This window comes from Aquila chrysaetos, chromosome 24, assembly GCF_900496995.4.
Source record: "Aquila chrysaetos chrysaetos chromosome 24, bAquChr1.4, whole genome shotgun sequence".
Lineage (NCBI taxonomy): Eukaryota > Metazoa > Chordata > Aves > Accipitriformes > Accipitridae > Aquila > Aquila chrysaetos.
The window spans coordinates 750,009-771,969 of NC_044027.1; the positions used below are offsets into that span (position 1 = coordinate 750,009).

General features: G+C 49.2%; 1 long non-coding RNA gene across 1 annotated transcript; it reads right to left on the minus strand.

Annotated features, from left to right (window-relative positions):
• Positions 1-5,573: 5,573 nt before the first annotated feature.
• On the minus strand, positions 5,574-11,760 carry LOC115335152. Its single transcript, XR_003921376.1, has 3 exons — positions 11,645-11,760; positions 11,060-11,178; positions 5,574-6,422 (listed from the first exon to the last, which is right to left on the minus strand). It is a non-coding gene; the product is annotated as an uncharacterized LOC115335152 (long non-coding RNA).
• Between the last annotated feature and the right edge of the window lie 10,201 nt (positions 11,761-21,961).

Here is a 21,961-nt window from a genome sequence, read left to right on the forward strand (position 1 = left end):
AGCAGCTCTGCATTTACCCTCCTCCAGAAGGAATGCTATCCTGAGAGCACGGCCACCTGTGTGAATTACTCTTCCGAAGGCTTTGCTGAAGCTGCAGGAGCAATGACCTTAGCAAGGGGGGGGGGTGAGATCAATCACGGAAGGATGCGGTGTGTCTGCTTGGCCGCTGCCTGCCAGAGCGGCTGCTGGGTGAACGGCCGTGTTCAGCTTCATTTAGTGGAACCCAGCAAAAGCCAGAAGGTACAGCGTAATTAAGCATGTTTGTAAACAGCAAATGTAGCACAGTCCCACAGATATCTTATGAAATGCGATAAAATCTTCTGTGAGCCCTGGGCCAACAGGGGGGAGAAATGTCTGCTGGTTAGACAAGCCCTGGAAGCTAATCCAGCAGTAACAGTGCAAACAGCAGTGCACAGAGTTTCGTTTCCATGTCTTGGTGTTGGAGACTGTTGGTATGCATTTAACCATTACACATTTCCTCAGACCCCATTAAGAAGCAGCTACTTTAATGACCAAGGTGTCTCCTGCTAGTGACAGCTCTTGCAAAATCTTCCCAAGGGATCAATGTTCATTAACGCTCAGCCAAGCAGAGCTCATTTAACCCAAACAGGCACAGGTGGTGCTGGGACGTTTGCAGAATGGGATGCAGTTCTGTATTTCAGGGGTGGTGTCGGGGAATAAACATGAAGAAAACAGTCTCTCCTGATTCACGTGCTGCCACTGTATGAGCTGCCTCCAGATCATGGCTCTGCAGGTGGGGAGGATGTGTTCCCACCAGCCCGGGCAATGGTGGAGGTCACACACCCAGCGGCATCGGGTGAGCAGCGTGGGCCTGGCCGAGGACGCTTGCGGCTGGGAGATGGCGAATTGGGGTCTGCAATGCAGAAGGCTTCCTGTCTTTTCCCTAGAGTTTAGAACAAGTCAGAGGTCTGGCCATAAAATCCCCACGTGGAAAGAGCTAATAAGAAATCATGTTAACTCAAACCCAGGGTTAGTCGCTGGAGACTGGCCTCGTCTCTGCTGCTTGCATGCTCTGCTGCTGCCGAGGGCTGTGGGATCCTGCCCTGGTGAGCAGGGGCTGGTGGTGGAGATCAGGAGGAAAAGCTGCTGTCTGTTGGTAATGGAAGATGAAGACAAAAGATCTGTGAACCCAGAAGATTTCCAGTGATTCTTCCAGTGCAGGCAAAGCCTTGGCATGCATATACCATGCCTGCCCAGCCTCAGCAAAGCCAAAAGACCAAATTGCTTAACAGCAAATGTACTGTGGAGTGTGAAATGTCCCCAGTGGTGAGGAAAGCAAAGATAATCCACACTCCCCTGGGCTAGGTCCCCTGGCAAACGCAGCGTTAATGCTCTGCTGCCCACCTCTGCACCCCCAGGCTTTCCGCTATTTCTGCTGCTTGCTGTAAAGTGTAATTTAATGTGGTTGCTCCTGGTAACTAATGCTGTCTGTCTGAAGATTAATTATGACAATTTCAGAATTTCCTTATGAGGAGAAAATAGGGTTTATTTGAAAATGGAGCTTCACAGGCCACACAAATGTACCTCATGCATTGTGCCTTGGAAATGTTAGTGTTTGCTAGCATTACTGGTATATGGTGCTCAACACATTAATGGGGGATGATTAGAGCATCATGTTAAAATTAGACAAATGTTTTCAGGCCAGAGAATAGTTCTGAACTCCCGAGTTCGGTGATTTTCTTACAAAAGTTGCAGTTCCTATTCGTACCTCACAGATGCTCCCGAAAAGGAGCCAGAAAGGGCCAGAGCGGCAGCTCTGTGCTAACAACATAAAAAAATTGATCCCAGCTGAAACTTCCCATCACTTCACATTAATCTTTTTTTCCCTCGTGTGACCTGGAGTTACCAGAGACGGCAAACGCCAACATTTTTGTGCCATCCACTGCAGCAAAGAGCTTTGGAAATGGCAATTCCTTTATTCGCTTGGCGAGGAAAATACCTTAAGTTTGTACTTGTGAGAGGGATTATTGTATCTGGAATCAGAACACGCTAATCCCCCCAGTGCCACCAAGCCTGTTGTTCTTTGGTAGCTACTAATCAGCATTAATTCTTTAAAGTCTCTTGCTTTCCCCTATTCCTCTCTTATTCCAATAAATGTCACAAAATCATTTATTAGCCTGAGACGACAGGCTGTAGACTAGTTTGATTTCCCTCAGCATGCACTGCTGATGTCCCTTGGGACACAGAGTAATTTTTGCCACATATTCTTGGAAAAATGACGTTGCTATAAATGCCAACAAAATTGAGGGAGAGGGGGAGTTCACAGAAAAAAACCCTTTCCAGCTGTCACTGGCAAAACATCGAGGAGAGTGTGAGGGCCTGCCTTTCTGCGCACCGTCCTTGTCCTTAGCTGAGACTTGGCACACAGAGAAGCCCAATTCAGCCAAGATTTAATTGTAAATCTTGAATAAATGAGCCCTGGAGGACCAATGCCTCTCCTGCCTTCCCTCAGCCCACACAACCCTGAGTGTGCAAGTCAGATAAAGTATTTTAAACCAGAGGCTGCAGCTGAGTGGGGAAGAGATGAAAACGTTGGGCAGGCGGCTTCTGGAGGAAGATGCTAAAAATTCCTGGGAGTTTAGGAGGATTTTTCTCTTTTAAGAGGCAATGGCTTTTGTAATGACTGTGCACAGATTTTATTTTTAGGACGACCTATCTGGAGACTTAGTGTTAGCAGTGCAAAACCTCTGTATTTGCTTTTCATTAGAGCAATTTAATTTGCATTTGGCTAGTATGAAAATTCATTGTTGTCAGCAAGAACAGCAGCAAAAGGCTTGCCTGGAAATCTATCCTGGTGCCCCACACTCTGAGCTGTGAGAGTAATCAGCTCTGCAATCACACACTTCAGCTCCCTCCAAAAATGCTGTTAAATTGTACTCTGCCTCCTCTTCCCAAGTAACTCTGCATTTTGTTCAGGAGCTTACATTGCATATGAGAAATAATATCTTCCTGTAGGGAACTGGAGGACATGCAGGTGCTAACGGCTTCCAACATGACAATCATGGCTTCAGAGGAGATAACTCCTTTCCAAGAGAAAATAACAGCTAATCCCAGCTTTCTATACCCCTTAGCCGCCAAGGGTTTCCCTATCTGGTGGTGTTCTGGGGCTGAAGTTAGACAGACGTTGCTTTAGGAAATAGTAACATGCATGAATCGATTTCTTATAATAGTTATGGATCATGGGTGGTGTTAGAGGCAGAGCACAAGGAAATAAATTACTTCCTGCAGGAAGACATGAGTTGAAAGAGACTGTCCCATCATGATAAGAAGATAACGGGCTCAGAAGACCATAGTGTTTAATTACAGCATGTGTTATTATTGTGCTTGCAGAGAGTAAGGAGAGAAGTTCCCTATAGACATGGTGTTGTGGCAAGGAGGCCCTTTTAGAAAAAAAAAAAAGAAGTAATGCTAATATTTCAGTTTATTGGAGAATTTGGGCTATGTTGGTGGTACTGTAAAGTACGTTCAAATAAAAATCCAAGGGGATGCCATGGAAGTTCTGTCTGAAGCAGTGAAAGAACTGACTCCACGAGGCGGATGTGGCAATAAAATTCAGGAATATTGTTGACACACTAATGTTATGACTGAAATTTGAAAAAGTAATTCACTGCCTGATTGCAGAGCTAAATATAATCAACAATGCCCCCAAACAAGACAACCTCTGAAGATATGAGTGATAGCACAGGAATTTTCTCGAAAAGCAGGGCCTGAGTCTCCAGCGGGTTCCTCTGCGGTCCCAGGGTTTGCTCTCACTGCATCACCTTGTTCCACCTCCGGTTTCTCTCTGAGGCCATCATCCCGGAGGAGCCTCTGCTGCGCTGGAATTTCAGGCTTGGGCCACTGTCCCCCTGTTAACTTCTCCTGTGGTTGAGCTCTTATATTTGCCACCTTCATTAAGTTTATGTGTCCCCCAGGGCTGTTTCTGAGGCTTGATGGAGAACTTCCCAAACCCCCACCTTTCCCCCGTTTTGAGTCCCCCTGCGGTGCCTTTTCCTCCCAGTCCTCGTTAGCATTCAAACACACATCAGTGGGGTTATGTCTTCAAGGTTAAAAAATTCTGATGGCAAGTCAGATTCCTGGTCTGAAGTTTTCCTTTGAAGTCTTTTTTCGAGCCGCTGGGGAAGGCAGCAGGCGGGGAAGCGCCGAGCAGAATACTGACACGGGGTGCAGCCCACAGACCCGTGCCCAGAGACACGGCGCAGCCATTTCTGCTGGGGGAGCTGGGCGACGCTGCGGGGCTTTCGTTCCAATGGAGAGGAAAAATGAAACCGTCGAGTAGTGAACAATAGGAAAATTAATCATTCCGACTTTTGTTTTCAAAACTATAGCTGTTCATCCACTTAACATTCATGAAAGGTAACTTAATACGTAATGTACAATAAATTAAAGCCTTTATTTCAGTGTCCTTCTGCTCTTCCAGCAGAGTGCATGACACACATTGTGAAACAGAAAGAATAATTAGAATTCACCTCTGGGAAAGAAAACTAAGTAATTACCATTAAAAAAAGTCTTTCTGCCATTTTCTATGAAGCAAGCAATTCCACTAAGGTATTATCAGCAATCAATAGCAACGTACTTCAATAACTGATGATAAGAACACGTGTCAGCTGGTTAAATTGACCTTACAGCGTGATCTGTCTGAGTGCACCAGAAGATGCTGCAAAGCCTCCTTGCACAGAGTTGTACCCCGACCCAGCGTGCAAAGGGGAAGAGCTGAAGCAGTTCAAATCCATGTCCATCTTCCTGGCAGGGAGGTAAAGCGGAGGTGCTTGTGCTAATCGCAGGTGGTAATCCAAGACACGGAAAGAATGCAAGCTTCAGCATTTTTCCCTTAAATTACTTAGGGTTTTCAATTTGGAAACATCTTTTATATTCTCTCCTAAAAACCCGCGTGCTGTCCTGCACAATAAGGAGCGGCTGCCGTGCTCCACCCCGGCCGTGGCTGGAAGTGAATGTCTGCAATCTGCATTTCAGTGTGCGGTCTGGGGCCGACCAGAACTGTTGGGTAAAACCCTGATTCAACAAAAGAGTCAAGCAAAGCACAATTTAATATCAATGGCTGGCATTAAACATGTGAAGAATTCACTTAAGACTGTGTCCGTTTATTTTTGGTGGGCTGGGATTCCTGATCGGATGCGAAACCTCAGCAGGGAAGACGTGGGCTGAAAGAGCCACTTCATTTTCTGCCAGGCAGTTTGATTTTCTGGAGGTGGCAAGGCTGGCTATTTTAAATACTTTTGATCAATTCTTTTTTCAACCATTATTTTCTGGAATTAAGTGAGTTTTGATTAGAAAATAAGCTTAACCAGCTGCTTTATTAGTCAGCGGAAATTGCTTTGGCTAATTGACAGAGGAAATATTGGAAGAGAAATCAAGACCTGGAAAATGTTACTTAACAGGAATAGTTCAGCTCCCCTAAATCACGTTAGCTTTCCATTTTGTGGCAATATTGAATGCAGGCCTGTTATAGGCTCTTTTTCAAGAGGAAATAGCAGAAAATTTTCCTAGTAGTGGAAAGTAATTGCGTTAGATTTATTGAAATAAAGATGATTTATCCAAGTTTGTGACTGGGAATATGAGTTCTCGAGGTGTAAAAACCAAACCTGATTATTTGAATCACTCTCTTATAAAATTAAAGATTTATTACTTGCGATGGAGAAGGTGAAGCGGGGTGGCACTTTGTTCCCAGCCACCCAATGCCCACAACTGCCCCTCAGTAATGCCTGCTCAGATGCCCTGTGCCTAAGTGACTGAAACGTCTCCTCTCCTCTGTGGTTTTCTTCTGAACAAAAGCTTTCGCTGGATGGGGAGGATGGGCCTTTCATTATTTTCCTCAAGAGGCCCCAGGCGTGCTGGCTGTCCCCCCTGCCCATCCTCACAGCGCAGTCCCACCCAGAGCAGGTACATTTCAAACTGAAAGGGCCAGAAGTAAAGCCTGAAGAGAAGTGATAGCGCTGGTCCTTCCCCATCCCCTCCCTGGGGCTGTGCTCGAACCACTGAGCGCGATGGATTCAGCCCCTCTGGTCCTTAATCATCCTTTGCTTTAGCTGCTGACGAGGTGTGAAAACGAATCCCCTGGGCTGGGCTCTGCCCAGCTCCTGCGAGAGCCCCGAGACAATCGCTCCCCCATCCCGCAGCCCCGCTCCAGGGCTGAACCCCAAGGGCCGGCATCCACCGGGAGCAGCAGAGCCCGTGTCCAGCGTTGGCTATCCTGCCGGCGCTGCGGGAGCGGGGTCCCTGCCCGGGTGCTCCATCATGCTGACAGCTCCTCAAAAACTGCCGCTGCCGGCCGCTCTGCGTGGTTGTTTGGCTGCCAGGCTCCCAATGGCACCATCAATCCCAGCCTGTCAAGGCTTGTTGTCCCTTAGAGTGGTCAAAACAAAAGCAAATTCGGGCGGCAGCTATGAAAGAAAGAAGAGAAAAGGAAAGGAAACCTCTGGGCGTGCATGGAAGACAAGTCAAGCAATCGAGCCCCCAGTCAGACCGAGGGGTTTGCTTGCGTGCGCGGCGCTTCCTGAAGGGCTCCGAGGCACTCGGAGCCTGCCTGGTCCCCGGCAGGACGGACCGACTTCTCCTACCATCTGCATTTCTGCAGGTGCTATGAGCAGGATGCTGGCAAGCTGCCCCTTCCCCAGGCAAGTGGGCACCCACAGTCAGATGGGGTCACGCCGAGCTGCTTCTCCAGCTTGGGGTTTCATGGGCCGGTCACGAGCTGTGGACACTGTGCATCCTCCCCTGCTCTCACCTGCTCCTGCCCAGGTTCAAAATCAACAGAAGATGAAGACAAGAGCTCTGAGATGCTGATGGCCAATGTCTGTCCCTGATGAGGGAGGCCTTACACTGGATAGTTTGGTTTAATTAGCACACTGCCTACAAATGTCACTGTATATATGTACTGAAACAGAGAAAGAATCATTTTGAATCACGTTGTATGGCTTGGCCTGAAGTTTCCTCTATGGTGAATTATTAGCTTGGTGATAAATACATTTTGTGATCTCCTACATCATAAACATTTATTTCTAGTGCTAATTAGAACAGATTCATTGTTGCAGAAGTTACAAGTATCTATAAAAGCTTGCAGTTGTTTCACTAAGCACTCTGCATGCAGCTGTGCCCCCACAAATCTGGAATACAGTAGCAGATGGCAGGTATTATTGTACAATTAGCCAGAAAGGCTGGGTTATCTGCTTACCTGGGTAATTAAGGACTTTGGAGAAAAATGTTCAGCTAAGGCAGAAATATTAATATTACATCCCTTCTGCCTAGGCAGGCTCTGCTTTTGAGCCTTACATTCACTTTTGGTTTTGAAAGCAGAAGTATGAGGGATGGCACAGAAAAGGAGCTTTTCCAATTGCTCATGTGTATGAGGGATTTTTAGGGCTTGGGGGTTTTTTCGGTTGGTTATTTGTTGCTTTAATGAGGGCTAAAACCATTTTGCTGTTGCTTTCTGGTGCTCTGGTAGTAACCAGACACATTCTTTTCATCTGTGTTTTCTGAGTGTTATTGTTGAGCGTGGTTGTGCTCGACACAGTCAATAAATGCTGGGGAATAAAATGATATATAAAACGTTTAAGACACGAGAGCTTATGTAGCAATCCTTCGCCACAAAGCACATTTTTCCTGATGGCTGTGAGCCCCAGGGACGGAGGATGTTTCAGCAGCTTCTCCGTCGTCCCTTTCGACGCACGCAGCCGGAGGATGGTTTGCTTGGCGCAGAGGTAACTCTGGGCAGCAGATCCTACAGGCATCATCAGATTTAAAGCCTGCATGTGCCCTAGTGCCATCAACGCAGTACTCTGCTGATGGGAAACCTTTCACGCTGGTACAATGTGCACCATAAATTACTGCAGGTGAAAGCATCCCAAATGCCAGCTGATAACCAGCCGGCGCTGAGGTTTCTGCTGGGGCGGGAGCGGGGCCGGGGGGGACCAGCAGAGAGATGCAGCTCTCGCAGACAGCCCGGTCCTCAGCCGAGTCCCAGGGGCTGGCACAAGGCACAGGGCAGCCTGGGAGGATTGTTTGGTCTCCTCTGCTCTTGGAGGCCTGTCCAAAGGGGTGGGTGAAGGTGCGCTTCAGTGCTAGAGCTTTGGATGGGGATCAAAAGAGGAAAAGCTTAAGACTGGGCATAGCAAATGCAGACATACCTGTGCAAACCAACCTTGAAATTGTGACATTTGGCCCTTCCTGATGCAGCACAACATCTCAGCAGATGTGTGCAGAATTCCCTTAGCTTTTATCATACACAGAACTGTAAATGTGACCCCATCTCTGCTTCGGCTCCCCTATACTGGTATAGAGGGGGTACAGAAATAGTCATAGCACAAACCAAGAGGAAAATACTGAAATTCATATTAAAAGTCTTGCCTAATTGCGTCTTCAAAGACATTGGACCAAGTTCCTATTTTGGTTATGGTCATTAACTCTGTTCCAAGGTATGTTGCTAGGATCATCTGCAGAGAGAATAAAGTTCACAGGCAGACTCCTAGCCTGATAAAGACGCAGCTCAGGTCAGGCTTTAATGTGCAATGTTCCTCATAGAGTGATGAACTCTGAGCTGGTAGCAGGGCACTTTCTTCTCGGGATCTCATTTAGGCAAAAAATGACAAATGTAGCTGCTAATTTAATTGTCTGTTGAATTGCCTTTCTCAGAGCTGGCCCAAAAATCAATGCATGGAGATATGTTGGCTGCGTGTACCTAGCATTATATATACCCCCAAATAAACCCACCTCTCCTTTTAGTCAATTGCAAAACAGTGTAAGATGATAATAAAGACTGAACACAAATAGTCTATTTGGCTGAAATATCTGTAATTTAAAATGTGAATGTTCCTGCTTCCACGGGAGCTGAAATGAAAGGTCACGTGTCACTCGCTGGCAGCACGAGGCAGGGGTAGGGAAGCCCGGTGAGCAGCAGCAAGCGTGACGGTGGGTCTGCTATGTGGGAACTCGCACGGTGAGCAAATCCATGCCTGAGTGGGGAAACATCCCAAGGAAAGGACTGCGTGGTGTGAAATACAAGTTGAGAGTTGCAGGGTGCTTGCTGCTGGGGTGAGTTTTAATAATAGACTTGAGAAGCCAAACTGCTGCAGAGCTGGGCAGAAAGGCAGCTTGGACTGGTGGAGTAACACCCGACAGAGCGAAGGGTGGGCTGGACCCGAAGGGAGTCGGGGGCTGTCTCCAGAGCTGCTCGGGCCCTGGACGAGCCCAGTGCACTGCACCTTTCCTAAGGGCTGACATGTGCCGGTAGCATCCCGCTGTTGCGGTTAACCCCAGCCTGCAGTACCGTGCTGTCCTGGCTGCTTCACAAGGCAGGATGCAACAGGGCTCCCAGCTCATCTCCAGGTCAGTTGTTCCTTATGCGGCAGAGAAGTAGAGACACCAGGACTGGTTTGGTTGTCAAGTGTCTTATTTCCCATGAGCAACATTAGCCATGTTTTGTTTATTTAGATCACTCAATTTGTTTCACACTAGTTACTACTTCATTATGGTGGCATGCCTACTGCGAGCACAATTTCAAAGAATTTTAAAAATTTGATATGCAATATAGTCCTTGAGCTTCGGGCCAGATTTTTCCTTAATAATTTAATTCAAAATTCATGTGAACCCCCAAAGCATCACAAGCTCCCTCTGGAAGTCCAAATGTGTTTCTCTCTAACCATCACTTGCATAGCCCTCAGTACTTGTAATGTAATGCACGATGTAATATGAAAAATGCTATTTTCTCATCATGAGCACGATGTCAGAATTATTTTCCTCCTGTTCTTTAAGATACCTGTGCTTTCCCAATCCTTGATTAAATGTCAGGTCACACTGGGTATCCAATCAAAGCTGGAGTCGTTTCAGATCCCATTTCACATAAGCACAGGGAGGAATGTTGAATTTTTATCACCTTTTTTTGAATTGAAACCTCCAGGACTGAGAACAGATATATCCAGCCCACAGAAAAACAACACTGGGGCTGCTTGCACCCACCACCGCAGTCTGCCCCGAACGAACCTTGCGCGGATCTCATTGCCTCCTTCACGCACTATGTTCCACTGAATTAAGCTCAAAGATTAAAGCAATAAGAAAATAAAATTGAATTAAGTTGATGAGAATGCAAATAATGTCATTTGTAATTAGATCTTTTGTCTTCTTGTTTCATTCCCTACTCTTTTATAGTCTTTCTCTTTCCAGCTTTTGTGTCTTCTCATCCCTCTTGAATTTTTTTTAAATCCCTCGCTAAGCTCTGAATAACACGTCTGCATTATGTAATCCTCAGACAAATAATTAACCGAGAGTGCCTGTGGCAGTGGAGCCGGCCGAGGATGGTAATCTTTCCCTGGCATTGCTGTTGCCTCGGCTTCTGGTTTCTGACCGCGGCATCCCCCAAAGCCCAAACGCACCAAACCCGCTGTTCCCAGCAAGGGCACGGCAGGCAAAGAGGATTAGCCCCGTAAAGCCACATAAGACGGCAAAGAGCGTATCGTTGTTGGAAAGCAGCCCGATTTGTTCTGCAAAAGCTGCAGCGGAGGCTGGAGAGCAGCTGGGGGGAGGACACCTCCGCATTGCCCCCAGCCTTGGGGCTCTGCAGCTCCCAGTCCCGCACCCTGTGCTCCACCAGACCGACCCCCCCCGTCCTCCCAGGGCTCGTGGGTCTGCCGCTGCCACCTTCCCCTTGCTGGCCTGGGGCATAATACCCCCAGAAATGCAGAGACTCGTTGCTCCAGCTGCAGTCTGTAAATTGTTGTCGCTCCGGGGGGAGGCTTCACCAGCCCAAGCACCCGGGTCTTTGAGGAGCACAGGCACCCGGCCCGGGGGCGGGTGGCAGAGGGCTGATGGGCCACCGCTGCAAGGCTGAAACTGAGGGGAAGTACCTTTAAATGAATGTAACGTCTATCCTAGCTACAAGCAAAGAGCTGATGCCTCTGAGGACCTGACAAAGTGAGCAGCCAGGCCAACAAATGACAGTACATATGATTCATCTGCAATGAAAGTCCCTTTCATGTTGCCTGCTCTCGCTGCAGTATCTCGGGGTTGAGCAGAGACCTCAGCCTACCTGCGCGTCGCTCCCACGCACTGGTTTCCACTCCAAAGAGCTGCTGTGCACAGGGGACGGCGATGTCTTGTAGCAAGCTGCAGACGGAAACTGTGAGCCTCTGGCTCGCTCAGAGAGAGCTTTAAAAGCAAAAAGGGGAAATATTTGTTAGACTAGCAGCACTATTGGGTTAAAACAGAGCCTTAGAGCATTTACAGGGTAAAAAAAACCCCATGAACCCCAGGAGAAGGGAGAGCAAGGGAGGGGAAACATCATCCCACTCTCCTGGCACGTGGAGCAGGGGCTGCAGTGGGCAGCCAGCTCTGGGCCATCTGTCCTCTTCAGAGACTGACATCGGACCTTAAATCTTGGATGTGTGACAAATAGCTCAGAAACAGTCAAGAATCCCCAGGTGGTCCGGGGCACCACATCTTACTGTGCCCAGCATGCCTAAATCCACAAAAGAGGAGCGAGGGGGGCAGGGACCAGGGGGTAGCCATGCTCCCCGCTGTGCTGGGCAGGGCTGGGGAGCAGCAGCTCCCACTGGAAGCACGATGACCTCGGGGGGATTTTCCCCTCAGCTTTGAAATCCCATAGTCCCAGCACCTGTGTGCTGCCAGGTCTCCCAGGCTGCTCTTGCTCTTGGGTGTCCACGACTGTCAGTGATTTCTGTTTCGTTTTGCAGCAGCAGAGGGTAAAACCCAAGCATGCAGCTCACGGCCGGCCTGCAGAAACCAACAGGAATTTGACCAGGGACCAAGAGAAAGAGCAGCACTGTCCTCTGGGTACTCAGAGTTCCTTACGTAGCGGCTGTATGCAGGGAAGGCTCTGATCAAATTACCTTCCAAGCACGCTGACTATATTTGCCTAGAAGCCTCGCTTTTATAACTGCATTTTTTTTTAATTGAGAAAGATGACAGCTCAGTTTTCAGCATCCTGTTTCAGCTCCTGCCAGGCTGGTTTTATCACCCAGCCAACACTGCTCCCATTCATTCACACCTGGATGCTTTTGCTGTAGCTGGTGTTCTATGATTCATGCTTTTGGTTTCCCTAAATTGGATTATTGCAATCCGAGGCCTTTTGGGCTGCCTGCAGACTGTTCTGGTACAGCATAGTGCTGTAGCTCAGTGTAACACGCAGAAATTTAAGCTCTGATCCCTGTTACGGTTAATCTTCATCCACTTTCTTGCAGAGAGCGGATTGAGCTACTGCTATGTGGGATGCTCTGCCCTGCTCATCCAGCAGGAACCTCCTTCCCCTTATCATTCATGTGGTTTTGAACCAGCCATGGGGTTGCAGAGCTGGGGCGTGTCCAGTTCATGATCTTAGCCAAATTCTGAACTTACTTACAAAGAAAATACCACCAGGTTAAACAGAATTTTCCCCTTCTGAGCTGAGTTGCTCCCGGTTGGGGTCCGTCTGTGGTTCTGCTGCAGCAGCTCACGCCCCCTCCTCCATGCTCGCAATAACCCCGTCCCTGGGCTGAGCTTGGTGGGACCGTGCTGACAGCACAGCCCTCAACCTGCCACTGCCTCGTTCAGTGAGTAGTATCTAGAATGTTATTTTGTTGGTGTATGTACAAAGAAAATAGGACATAAACATTTGAGTGAGGGAATAAAAAATGTTTTCCTTTCCATGCCACTTCATAGTTGATTTCTAGTTTGTCATTGGTAATTAACAGCAGACATTACTGCTTCTAATTCCTCATTTTATTGTCCTCTGATGCAGAACAATTTCAGTGGTATAAGAGCATTTGCCAGGCTGTGCCACGTGCTCACATGAGTGGGAGACTACACGTCATTCACTTTGTAAAGAACCATTAAAAGTGACTCCAGGAGTCAATAAACCAACAGCTTCAGTTCAGTTGCTTTATCAGTATTGATTCAGTTAATAATTATTTATCTTAATCCTAGGCCCCCCCACAGCTGCCAGTTTAACCCTTTGGAGGAGGCATGTTATGGAGTCAGGCGGCTGCCTGGCTCCCAGGCTGCAGGGAGGTTTTCTCTGTAATGAAATTCTTTAGTGATTTTCTGCTGTGATAGCCCAGGCACTCTCACCCGATGATCAATAGGAAGCCGAGATAAATGGCAGAGCAAGCAGCCCCTCTCTGGGAAGAGTGTGGGGGACGGGATGTGAGCACAGATCCTGCTCAGAGGCAGCAGGGCTGGGAGGGACTGGAGCATCCCCACACGTGAACCTCATCTGGGTGCTGGCAACCTGCACCCCGCCACCCTGCAGCCAGGGTCTTCCCCTGCCTTCCTCTCCCCCCATCCAGGCAGTATCCTTTGCTGTACTGTTTTCTGCTAGGATGTTTGTGCGTGGCATTGCTGGGCTTGACTCTGCCCCTTTACTCCCCTTAACCTCCTATACAAAACCTTCCTCCTCCTCTGACTCTCCAGACCCAGCAGTATTAAACACTAATTTCCCATTTATTCTCGATAAAAAACATTCTTTAACTCCTAATAGCTTTCCTAAAGCCATAACCTGCTTTGTCTGTTGTTTAATAGGAAATCAATATTGTTGTAATACAGTGAAATTAACATTGATTTATCTCATTCTAACTGGCAGCTAAACCAATAAGGCATTAGTCCATGTGCTCCTTCCAGGAGGTCCAGTCAGCTTCTTCAAGCCTGATGTGTTTCTTTTTGCTAATAATTAATTACAAAAATCCGGCGTAAGGCTTGCAAAGGGGATTAGGCAGAATAACTACTTGCAGCAGTTTTCTAAATTAATGCAAGAGTGGAACCTGTCACACTGAGATGCATTTTAAGCGTGTTCACACTGGCAGGCACAGGCTGCCTAAGGACGTCCACCTTTGCTTGCTGGGGGCTGGGCATGGGGGCAGAAGCCACCAGCACTTTGTGCCCACTTGTCATGACCATTTCAGCTGGATTAGCAAGGGCGGCAGAGCCCTCACCTCTGGAGGCACAGCCGGGGTGCCCAGAGTGCTTGAAGAGGGGACACTAGTTTACACCGTGGCCATCTAATTGTCATCATTTGAGCTCCCCTGATGCATGCCCTACAGGTGCCCATTCTTCCACTGAAAACGTGTGTTTAGAGGGAACTCTCCATCCCAGAGATGGGTGGCTTCACTGCGGGGGGAGGTTTATATGAGCAATGGTGCTGCTACCTGCTAGTCCCATCCCTGGCTGCACGGGTGAGAGTCTGTCCTTGCCACGTAGGCAAGCAGCAAAGTGCAGGCCAGAGGTCTGAGCTTCAGCTGTCCATGCTGTGTTATGAACGCTTAATTGGCTAAACAGCTTCTGTAATTACATCCATAAAACCTGCTGCACGAGGATTCCCTCACCCGCAGCTTCAGGGTGTAAATTGTGCATCCCACTGGATTGGGATGGACCTGCCCGTCCTGGGATCACACATGTGGTGGCACAGGCAGAGGGAAAGGACAGGTTTCTTGTCGTTTTGCTGGAGCTTTTGCTCCAACGGTGGGTGGTGGATCAGCCAACAAGAAATCAAAAAGTAAAAATGGATTTTGGTCCAAGGAAAAAGGACATTTGTCTCTCACTCAGAGGACTGGGAGAGACATTTCTCATTTGAATAATGCAGTGATTAACTTTGAGGCAGGAGGGAATACTCCTCTGAGACAGGAACGCTCTTGACTGCAGTTTACATGGGATCTACAGTAATTCTGTTGTATTAATATAATTACCAGACAATCCATTTCAATAACATAATCACAACCCATATTTCATTCCTCAATTACTGTTCTGATTAGAACAGTTTCTAAGCCATAACCTCCTCACAAACCCATCACTAAAATGATTTTTAAAAGAGAACAATCCAATAATTACTCTCACCATGTTAAGCCAATTAGCCCAGTGGCAACGGAGCAGAAAGGTATTTTTCTTACTGGCTACTCCTCAGCAGTGGAAAGAGAAGTTTCAGTGGAAGAACGCATCCCTCTTCAGAGGCCTTTTTGAAAAACTTGTAGTCTTTCAAACGATGAACATGCTGGGACAATTCAGCCCGGAGCAGCAGAAGATGACGCACTGACAGAGTTGCCCTTGCAGAGAGTTACAAGTTGGGGTTTGTCCAGTCCCATCTCCCCCCCACATCCCATCACCTCTCCCCTCCAGGTACTGTGTGGCGATGCCCCTTCAGGGAGCATTTCACCGACCCAGGTAGAGACCGGTGCATGATGTACAGAAGATGTGCCCGGGCTGCCGGGCACTGCTCATCGCTCCCCGCTCCCCACTGCTTTCCCGAGACTCGGCTCCATAGCCATTTTTCCAGTCCTGCAGTTCCGCCTCGGCTGCCCTTTCCCATTTAACCGGTTTTTGCCAGTATTTTTCCCGCTCCACCTCCCTGCACTTCTGCAGTGCCAGACAAGCTGCCGCTGCAGAAATCTTCCTACCTGCCCCTTGGCCAGGAGCCGCTGCCGGCTCTGCAGTGAGGCTGTGCCATGAGACCGTGAGCGGGTGAAGTCTATGTCTGCTCCCATGGCGTACTGCCCTGCATCCCTACTCCTGTCACCGACTGCGTTTTAGTGCCGAGGATGACCCAGGGTTTGGCCAAACGCTGTTTCTGCAGCCAGTGGAGGGAAGGGGAAGGTTAGAGAAGCTGACAGCTGTGCTCACTGAGGACTGAGCCTCCTAATTACACCCTCGTTAAGAGCTCTGGCTGCTTGCTTTTGCCTCCGAACCATCTGCAGCACCGACAAGCCGCCTCGCCAGGACACGGTTCGCAGGAGGCACGGTGCCCACCCCTCTGCCAGCAGCCACGGCCCTCTGGGATGAGCCCAGGCACCCCGGGGATGGGCACAGGCAGCCCGGCTGCTGCAGGCTCTGCTGAGCGGGGACCCTGCGGGGGGCCCCCCCTGGCCGGGCGCAGACAGAGGGTCCTCAGTGGGACCCTGTCCCCGTGGGCAGCTCTGCCTGCCCCCAGCTCCGTGTGAGCAGCCACGCTGCTGGGGTGCTTGTTTCGCTGCCCGGGAGCTGGATTTTCCCCAAGCAATGTGTGGGGAAAAGGAAACCCATGCATGTTCTCGACACCTTATCTGAGCAAAATATAGAATCTAAAATTGGGGACTCTCCCTGTCTCAGAGCCTTGCCTGTCCTCGGCTGGCGTGGGAGCGGGTGATGCCACCGTCCCGCAGGTCACACCTCTGGTTCCTGGGTGCTACCTGCTCCAGCGCTGCTCCAGACACCAGCCCTAAATGTTCTAAATTTAAACAAATTACATTTCCAGCTATCCATGAGATTGCGGCAACATGTGAGGGATGAATCCCGCTTGTCTCAGCACTGGAATTAAAGAGCAGAAATACGATTGTTTGCCATAAGAAAGCAGTTCAGAAAGCTCCATATTACACATTATCATGTTATACATGATGGCTTTGCACTGCAGTCCTCCGAGATTGTCATGAATAAAATCTTGACAACATTCTCTCCTGCATTAATCATTTTAAGCTGATCCTACAGGATACAAGGGCAAATTAAATTCTATTTGCAATTTCATGCATGACGCACAGGCGCGGACGATGCCTGAGCTAGCAGTTTTTCAGTAAGACAAGCGTGTAAGTTGCAATTATGCAGTTACTTTCTCCCATGTGCCAACACTCTTATTACTGACAAATTTATAAATGAAAATGTATGAATGGTATTAAATTCACCTTCAAGGATGCAGCAAATTAAAATGAATAACTTGTAAGACTGTATTTGAAGAAAAACACTACTTTTAATGGTTAAAATTACAAATGGAAACTCTGTGCCTTTCCAGGGCTGCCCATGCAGCCTGCTCTCCTTGTGTGACCTGATGCGCCCTGTGGAGATCAGGAGGCTCCGACACCGACCCGTGCCCACGCGGCTGTTGCAGGCAGCTGCCCGCTGCAGGCAGGCACCTGCTGGAGGCAAGCGCCGCATCTCCCACCCGGGCCGGGGAGCAGCATGGGCACACACCGGCTCCGGTGGGACGGGGCGGTCAGGAGCCGAGACCCTGTCCTGGTGTACTCCCATCAGGAACGCTGGGTGAGGAGCCCTGTCCCCGAGGCAGGGCCGCGGGTGCAGGCAGCCCACAGGCAGCACGGGGATGGCTGTTGAAGACAGCAGCCCCAGCCCAGGTGGGCTTTTCTAGACACTTTTGGCTTCTAGCACTTCCAGGGTGTTTTCTTCTTCCTCTCTAAACTGTAAATAACTGGAGGAGCCTGGCCCTGCAGAACAGCCCAGTGCCAGGGCTGCAGAGCCCCACAGCTCATTAACAGCTTCTGGAACAGAAGAAAGCAAGAACTCTTTTTTCACCGCTTAGCACTTCAAAGATCCTTTCATTACTGTCAGAGAAGCACAGGGCTCCTGCTTCCACCTCGCTCTCTCCCACTCCAGAGACTCCAGTGGCTGGGCCGTGCAGCCATGCAAGGGAGAGCCGATGTCCCCGCTGCCGTCCCTGCACGGAGCCTGGGCGTCTCAGCAAACCCGCACAGCAGCCTGCACGGCTTTGAGCAAGGCCAGAGCCCCTGATGGAGCTGTGCTGGAAGTCCTTCTGCAGAGATTTACAGTTACCATCTGACCTGTTAAGGCAACAATCTGTCACTTCTGCAAGATTAACTGTACCTATTCAGGCTGACAGAGGCTCATGCCGCTAATTTTACAGGATCTACAGCCCTAATGTCTTCCCACTTTTGGAGATGTGCAAGAAGTGCGGCATATGTAAGCTATGGTATTGCTGCATGGTCTTTCTGAGCAGCACAGCACAGGCATTTATTAACGGTTTCTACCTAATGCACATCTCATGAGAGACTGCAGCCCAGGCGTTTCTTTATTTTTCATCCTGCATGACTGAGTCCCAGACAGCCTTCTCCAGCCTGAAGGCAACCAGGACTTTTTGGATCAAGAACAATACTGATGCAAAGTTCCAGCCTAACTTCACTAATCAAACACAACGATTTTCCAAGCAGCAGCTAATTACCAGCTGCCTGGGTCTCTCATAGGGGAGAGCTTGAAAAGCAACAGCCGCAGGTATGGTTGCGTGCAGGGAAGCCAGCAGCAGACAGCCTGGAGGAACCCAGTGACTCACACAGGGTGTCTTGGCATAGCATGAACGGTCTGATGTTGATTCAGGGTTTTAAATAGGAGCAGCACCAGGAAAGCAAAGTAATAACAGAGGTAATAATAACCCAAGCATGCTCACTGCCTGTTTGTAGGGTCAGCAGTGCCCTTGATGTGCTGACACTACTCTGCTTGAGCAGTTTCATTAGGCACAAGAAATGTCTGATTCACCCTTCAGGCTTCCTGGCACATCTGCTGGGAGGGACTGTTTCCCTGGGGCTGCTCAACCCTTTGCCATGCAGAAGTCCGAGGAGCTGCTGCTGTCACCTGTTTGCAGCAAGGCTGGCATCCCTGACTCCCTGAGCCATCTAACAGGCTTTGTGGGACCAGCTCGTCCTTCTCAAATGGCTTCTTGGCTTTCCCTGAGCAGCGTCTGCACACTGCTTCCTCAGTGGCAGGGAAGGGCAAGGGGAGAACTGGCAAAAGTCTCCAAGTTCTCCTTTTCAAGCTTCACCACAGTGCTAACAATTTTTAAAATGCTGTTCTCAGTTTTGTTCTTTCCTTTTTCCAAGGTCCCAGCCCCTGCAGTCAAGTGATGATGCGAGTTTCTCACTCCAGCTTTCATGGGATAAGTGTTCAAAACAAATGAAGCAAACTGGAGGGAGGGAAGTAGTGTGGAGCTGGCAAGTAGGATGTCTCTCTGGAAGGCACATCTGAGTCAAAACACAGGTTACAGAGAATAAAGAAGGGGTACCTGGTGGGTACTTGAACCAGTGTCTTGTACACCCTTCCCACACCCCAACAATACTACCTGGCTCTGGAAAGCAAAGGAAAAGGGCCAGATAACAAACCTTTGTCTCAGAGAAATGCCTTAAACTTCCCTTCGGAGGAATTAAATTCCTGCCTAAGTACTCCCCAGCCAGCCAGCTCCGTGATCTCCTGTCCCCCTCCACTGCACAGCGTATGCTGATCATGCTCCATGCAAAAGTTCAAAGCCATTTCCAGATGCATTTGTAAGGAGGCCTGTGTTAATCAGGTTATAATGTAATATGCTTCTTAGTCCTCTGGAGGGGAAACTTACACTTTTCTTCAAAGCAGTTTTCTCTGATAACTTATAACCTTCCCCCCTCCGCCTTTCTCCTCCTTCAGTGTTACTTCCCCACTGGGAGGAAGTGATTTTTGTGAAGTTATCATGTACAATATCATACAGCAGACTCCTCCGCTTTGCTCTTTCTCAGTGCATCAGTTGCAGCAGAGCCTGGGAAACGCAGGGCTCAAAGTGCTGAAGCAAGTCCCATGCAGGTACTGCAGCTCCTGCCCTGCTTCTCCTGCTGGGCCCCCCCACGCCCACCTTCTCACCCCCATGGGGTTTTTTCCCCCTCTACATTATCTTAGATTAAGCAACTCATTGCCTCAGACTGCAAAAAGCTTAGTAAGTCCCTGGAAAGGATCAGGCATCAGTACAGATCACAAGGCAGCCTGGAAACCTGTGTGCGCTTACAGCGCTCTCCAGCCCCTTGCATCCTTTGTTTGCCTCCGCTTCTCCCTTCTCTCTCCCGGCTCTGTTTGTGTTATTTATCCCTGCGATTAGATCAGCCAGCTCTGCAGTGCGTTTGGGAGGGCATTTGCATGAGACATTATCTGCGAGGCACAGCGCGCAGTGCTGTCAGGATCTGCCTCCCACGCACCCCACGCCGGCCCTGCAGGCACCCATCCTGCCCGGGCACCCTGCGGGACCGGCTTTGGCTGGCAGCTCCCTCGGCAGAGAGGCCACCCTCCTGGGCATGTAGCTGGCCCATTGAGCAAGAACCCTGCAGCCCCCCAAAATGCCATGCCGACGCTGCCAGGCTGGGGACCAGGAGCCCCCAGGCTCGTCCCAAGGATCCCGTCCCCTGGCTCCCCTCACCCCACGGGCAGGTGCTCTCCGGTGTCAAGCAGCGACCCTGCTGCAGCTGGAAACACACACAAAAAAATCACAGGTGCATGTGAAATCCTAAATTTAAGTTGTAGGCACAAGGCAACCAGAGAGGGAGCACCCCAGATCTGATAACAGGTGTGTAACAGGCTGACACCTCTTCAACACAGCCATGCAAAAATCATGCTGCACTCCAGCCCGCTACAGCCTGGAGTCCTGAAACAAATCCAAAGCCATCACCGACCCGCAATGCTGCTCTGAACACTTAATAACTTTTATTGTGTGTTTTCTGTCTGTGTGTTTGGAGTTTTCTTGTAATTTAGGTGACAGGACGCCAAGGAGGAGCCTCGTAAAAACCCTATGCCATGTTTTATTTGCACCATTATGCTAATAGCCTATGGCTTTATTTTGTCAGTCTATAAATTACCTATTCACAAGCAAAACACTTCACCCTGTATGAATGCACCGTGCTCAATTAATACTGAAAATCAGGCTGTAACTGCATGGTTGCAGAGACCAAGAAGTTCCACAAAAACAGAGGAGAGAAGCCTGGCACGCACCTCCAGCAGTGAGGGCGAGCTGTCATGCACACAGCAGAGCAAGAGAGAGCAGAGCCCTGCGCAGCGCAGCAGCCAGACTGCACCAGGGGCTGACAGGCGCGCCAGGCTGAGCAGGCACCTTCTGCTGCACCTCAAAGCCAGGGGACAGGACGGTCGAGCAGTGAGGGCAGCGGTCTGCCGGGAGGATTGGGGCTCAGTCCCCCGAGATCCTGGGGCCTCCTTTCGACCAGGCCTTTGGCAGCTTCCCAATGCGCTGCTGCACACAGCTGGACCCCAGTTTCGGTGCGATCAGGGTTTGATTGTGATGCTGTGAAACGCCAAAATCAGGACTCAATAGTCAAAAGACTATTAAGCAGGTATCCTTTATTGCAGCGCTGGGCACACAGGGGATTTCTCCTCCTATTGTGTGCGCCTGTCAGGTTAATGACATAGTTTATATACAGATTCTATATGCATATTCATCAGATTTCCGAGAAAAGTTTTACATATTCATTAGTTTTCCGGGAACTCATTATCATATGTAAATGTCCTTTGCGCAGGCGTACTCGAGGTCTCTGGTGGTCTTCAGGAGTCCTCTGGTGGTCTTCAGGAGTCTTCCTCACTTGTCTGCTGCTTGACCCTTCTTGGATGATTCTGCGCAGTGCTATCTTCTGCACATTTGATACATCTTACCCTGAAGAATACTCATTAGTGCTTCTATTATCTATGCTTACATTTTGAGGTAATCCATATGGATACTTCTAAGCTAAGTTACCTAAGAGGGCTAAAGCCCTTATCTTCTTCAGAAACTGCAAGGCCATCCAAAAGCAATTTCTCATACATTTTGCAACATACAGAACTTTTATCTACTACTGATTAGCAAATAATTGGGCTAAGAAATAGCAAGGCCATTGTATAGCAAGGCCATTGTATTCAGAAAAACATCTTACATCAGTTGCTTGGACAGGGGAGCACCTATCCCCAAACCCAACACCAGCGTGTCTGAGGAGAGACCACAAACCAGCCACCACATTGCCCTTTTCAAGGTTACCTAAGGAGGTAAGGAATCAAGGCATTCTTTTGCATAATTAGCCCCTTTTGTACTTGCCGTATCATCACGGGCTTCTCTGAGAACATTTGTCACCCTCATATATTTTCTGGCTTTTTGGGGCCTATTTAAGCATTTTTTTGTTTTCTAGAGTAGCTGTTTATGACCTTGGCAGATGTTGCCAAACGCTGCCTGCGCCACGACAGCTCTGCGTGGGCTGGGAACAGGGACGCAGAAGGGCTGCAGGAGCTCGGCAGGGACTGCCAGTGGCTCACACACAGACATTTATCGAGGCAGCACCTCTGCCTGAGTACAGCTAGATTAAACACTAAGCATTGGCTAAAGCGTGAACACGCTGGCAGGCAGCTAAGCAAGACACTGGCTGAGAGCTGCAGAGCCGGGAGCAAGGATGCGGGCATGGGCCAA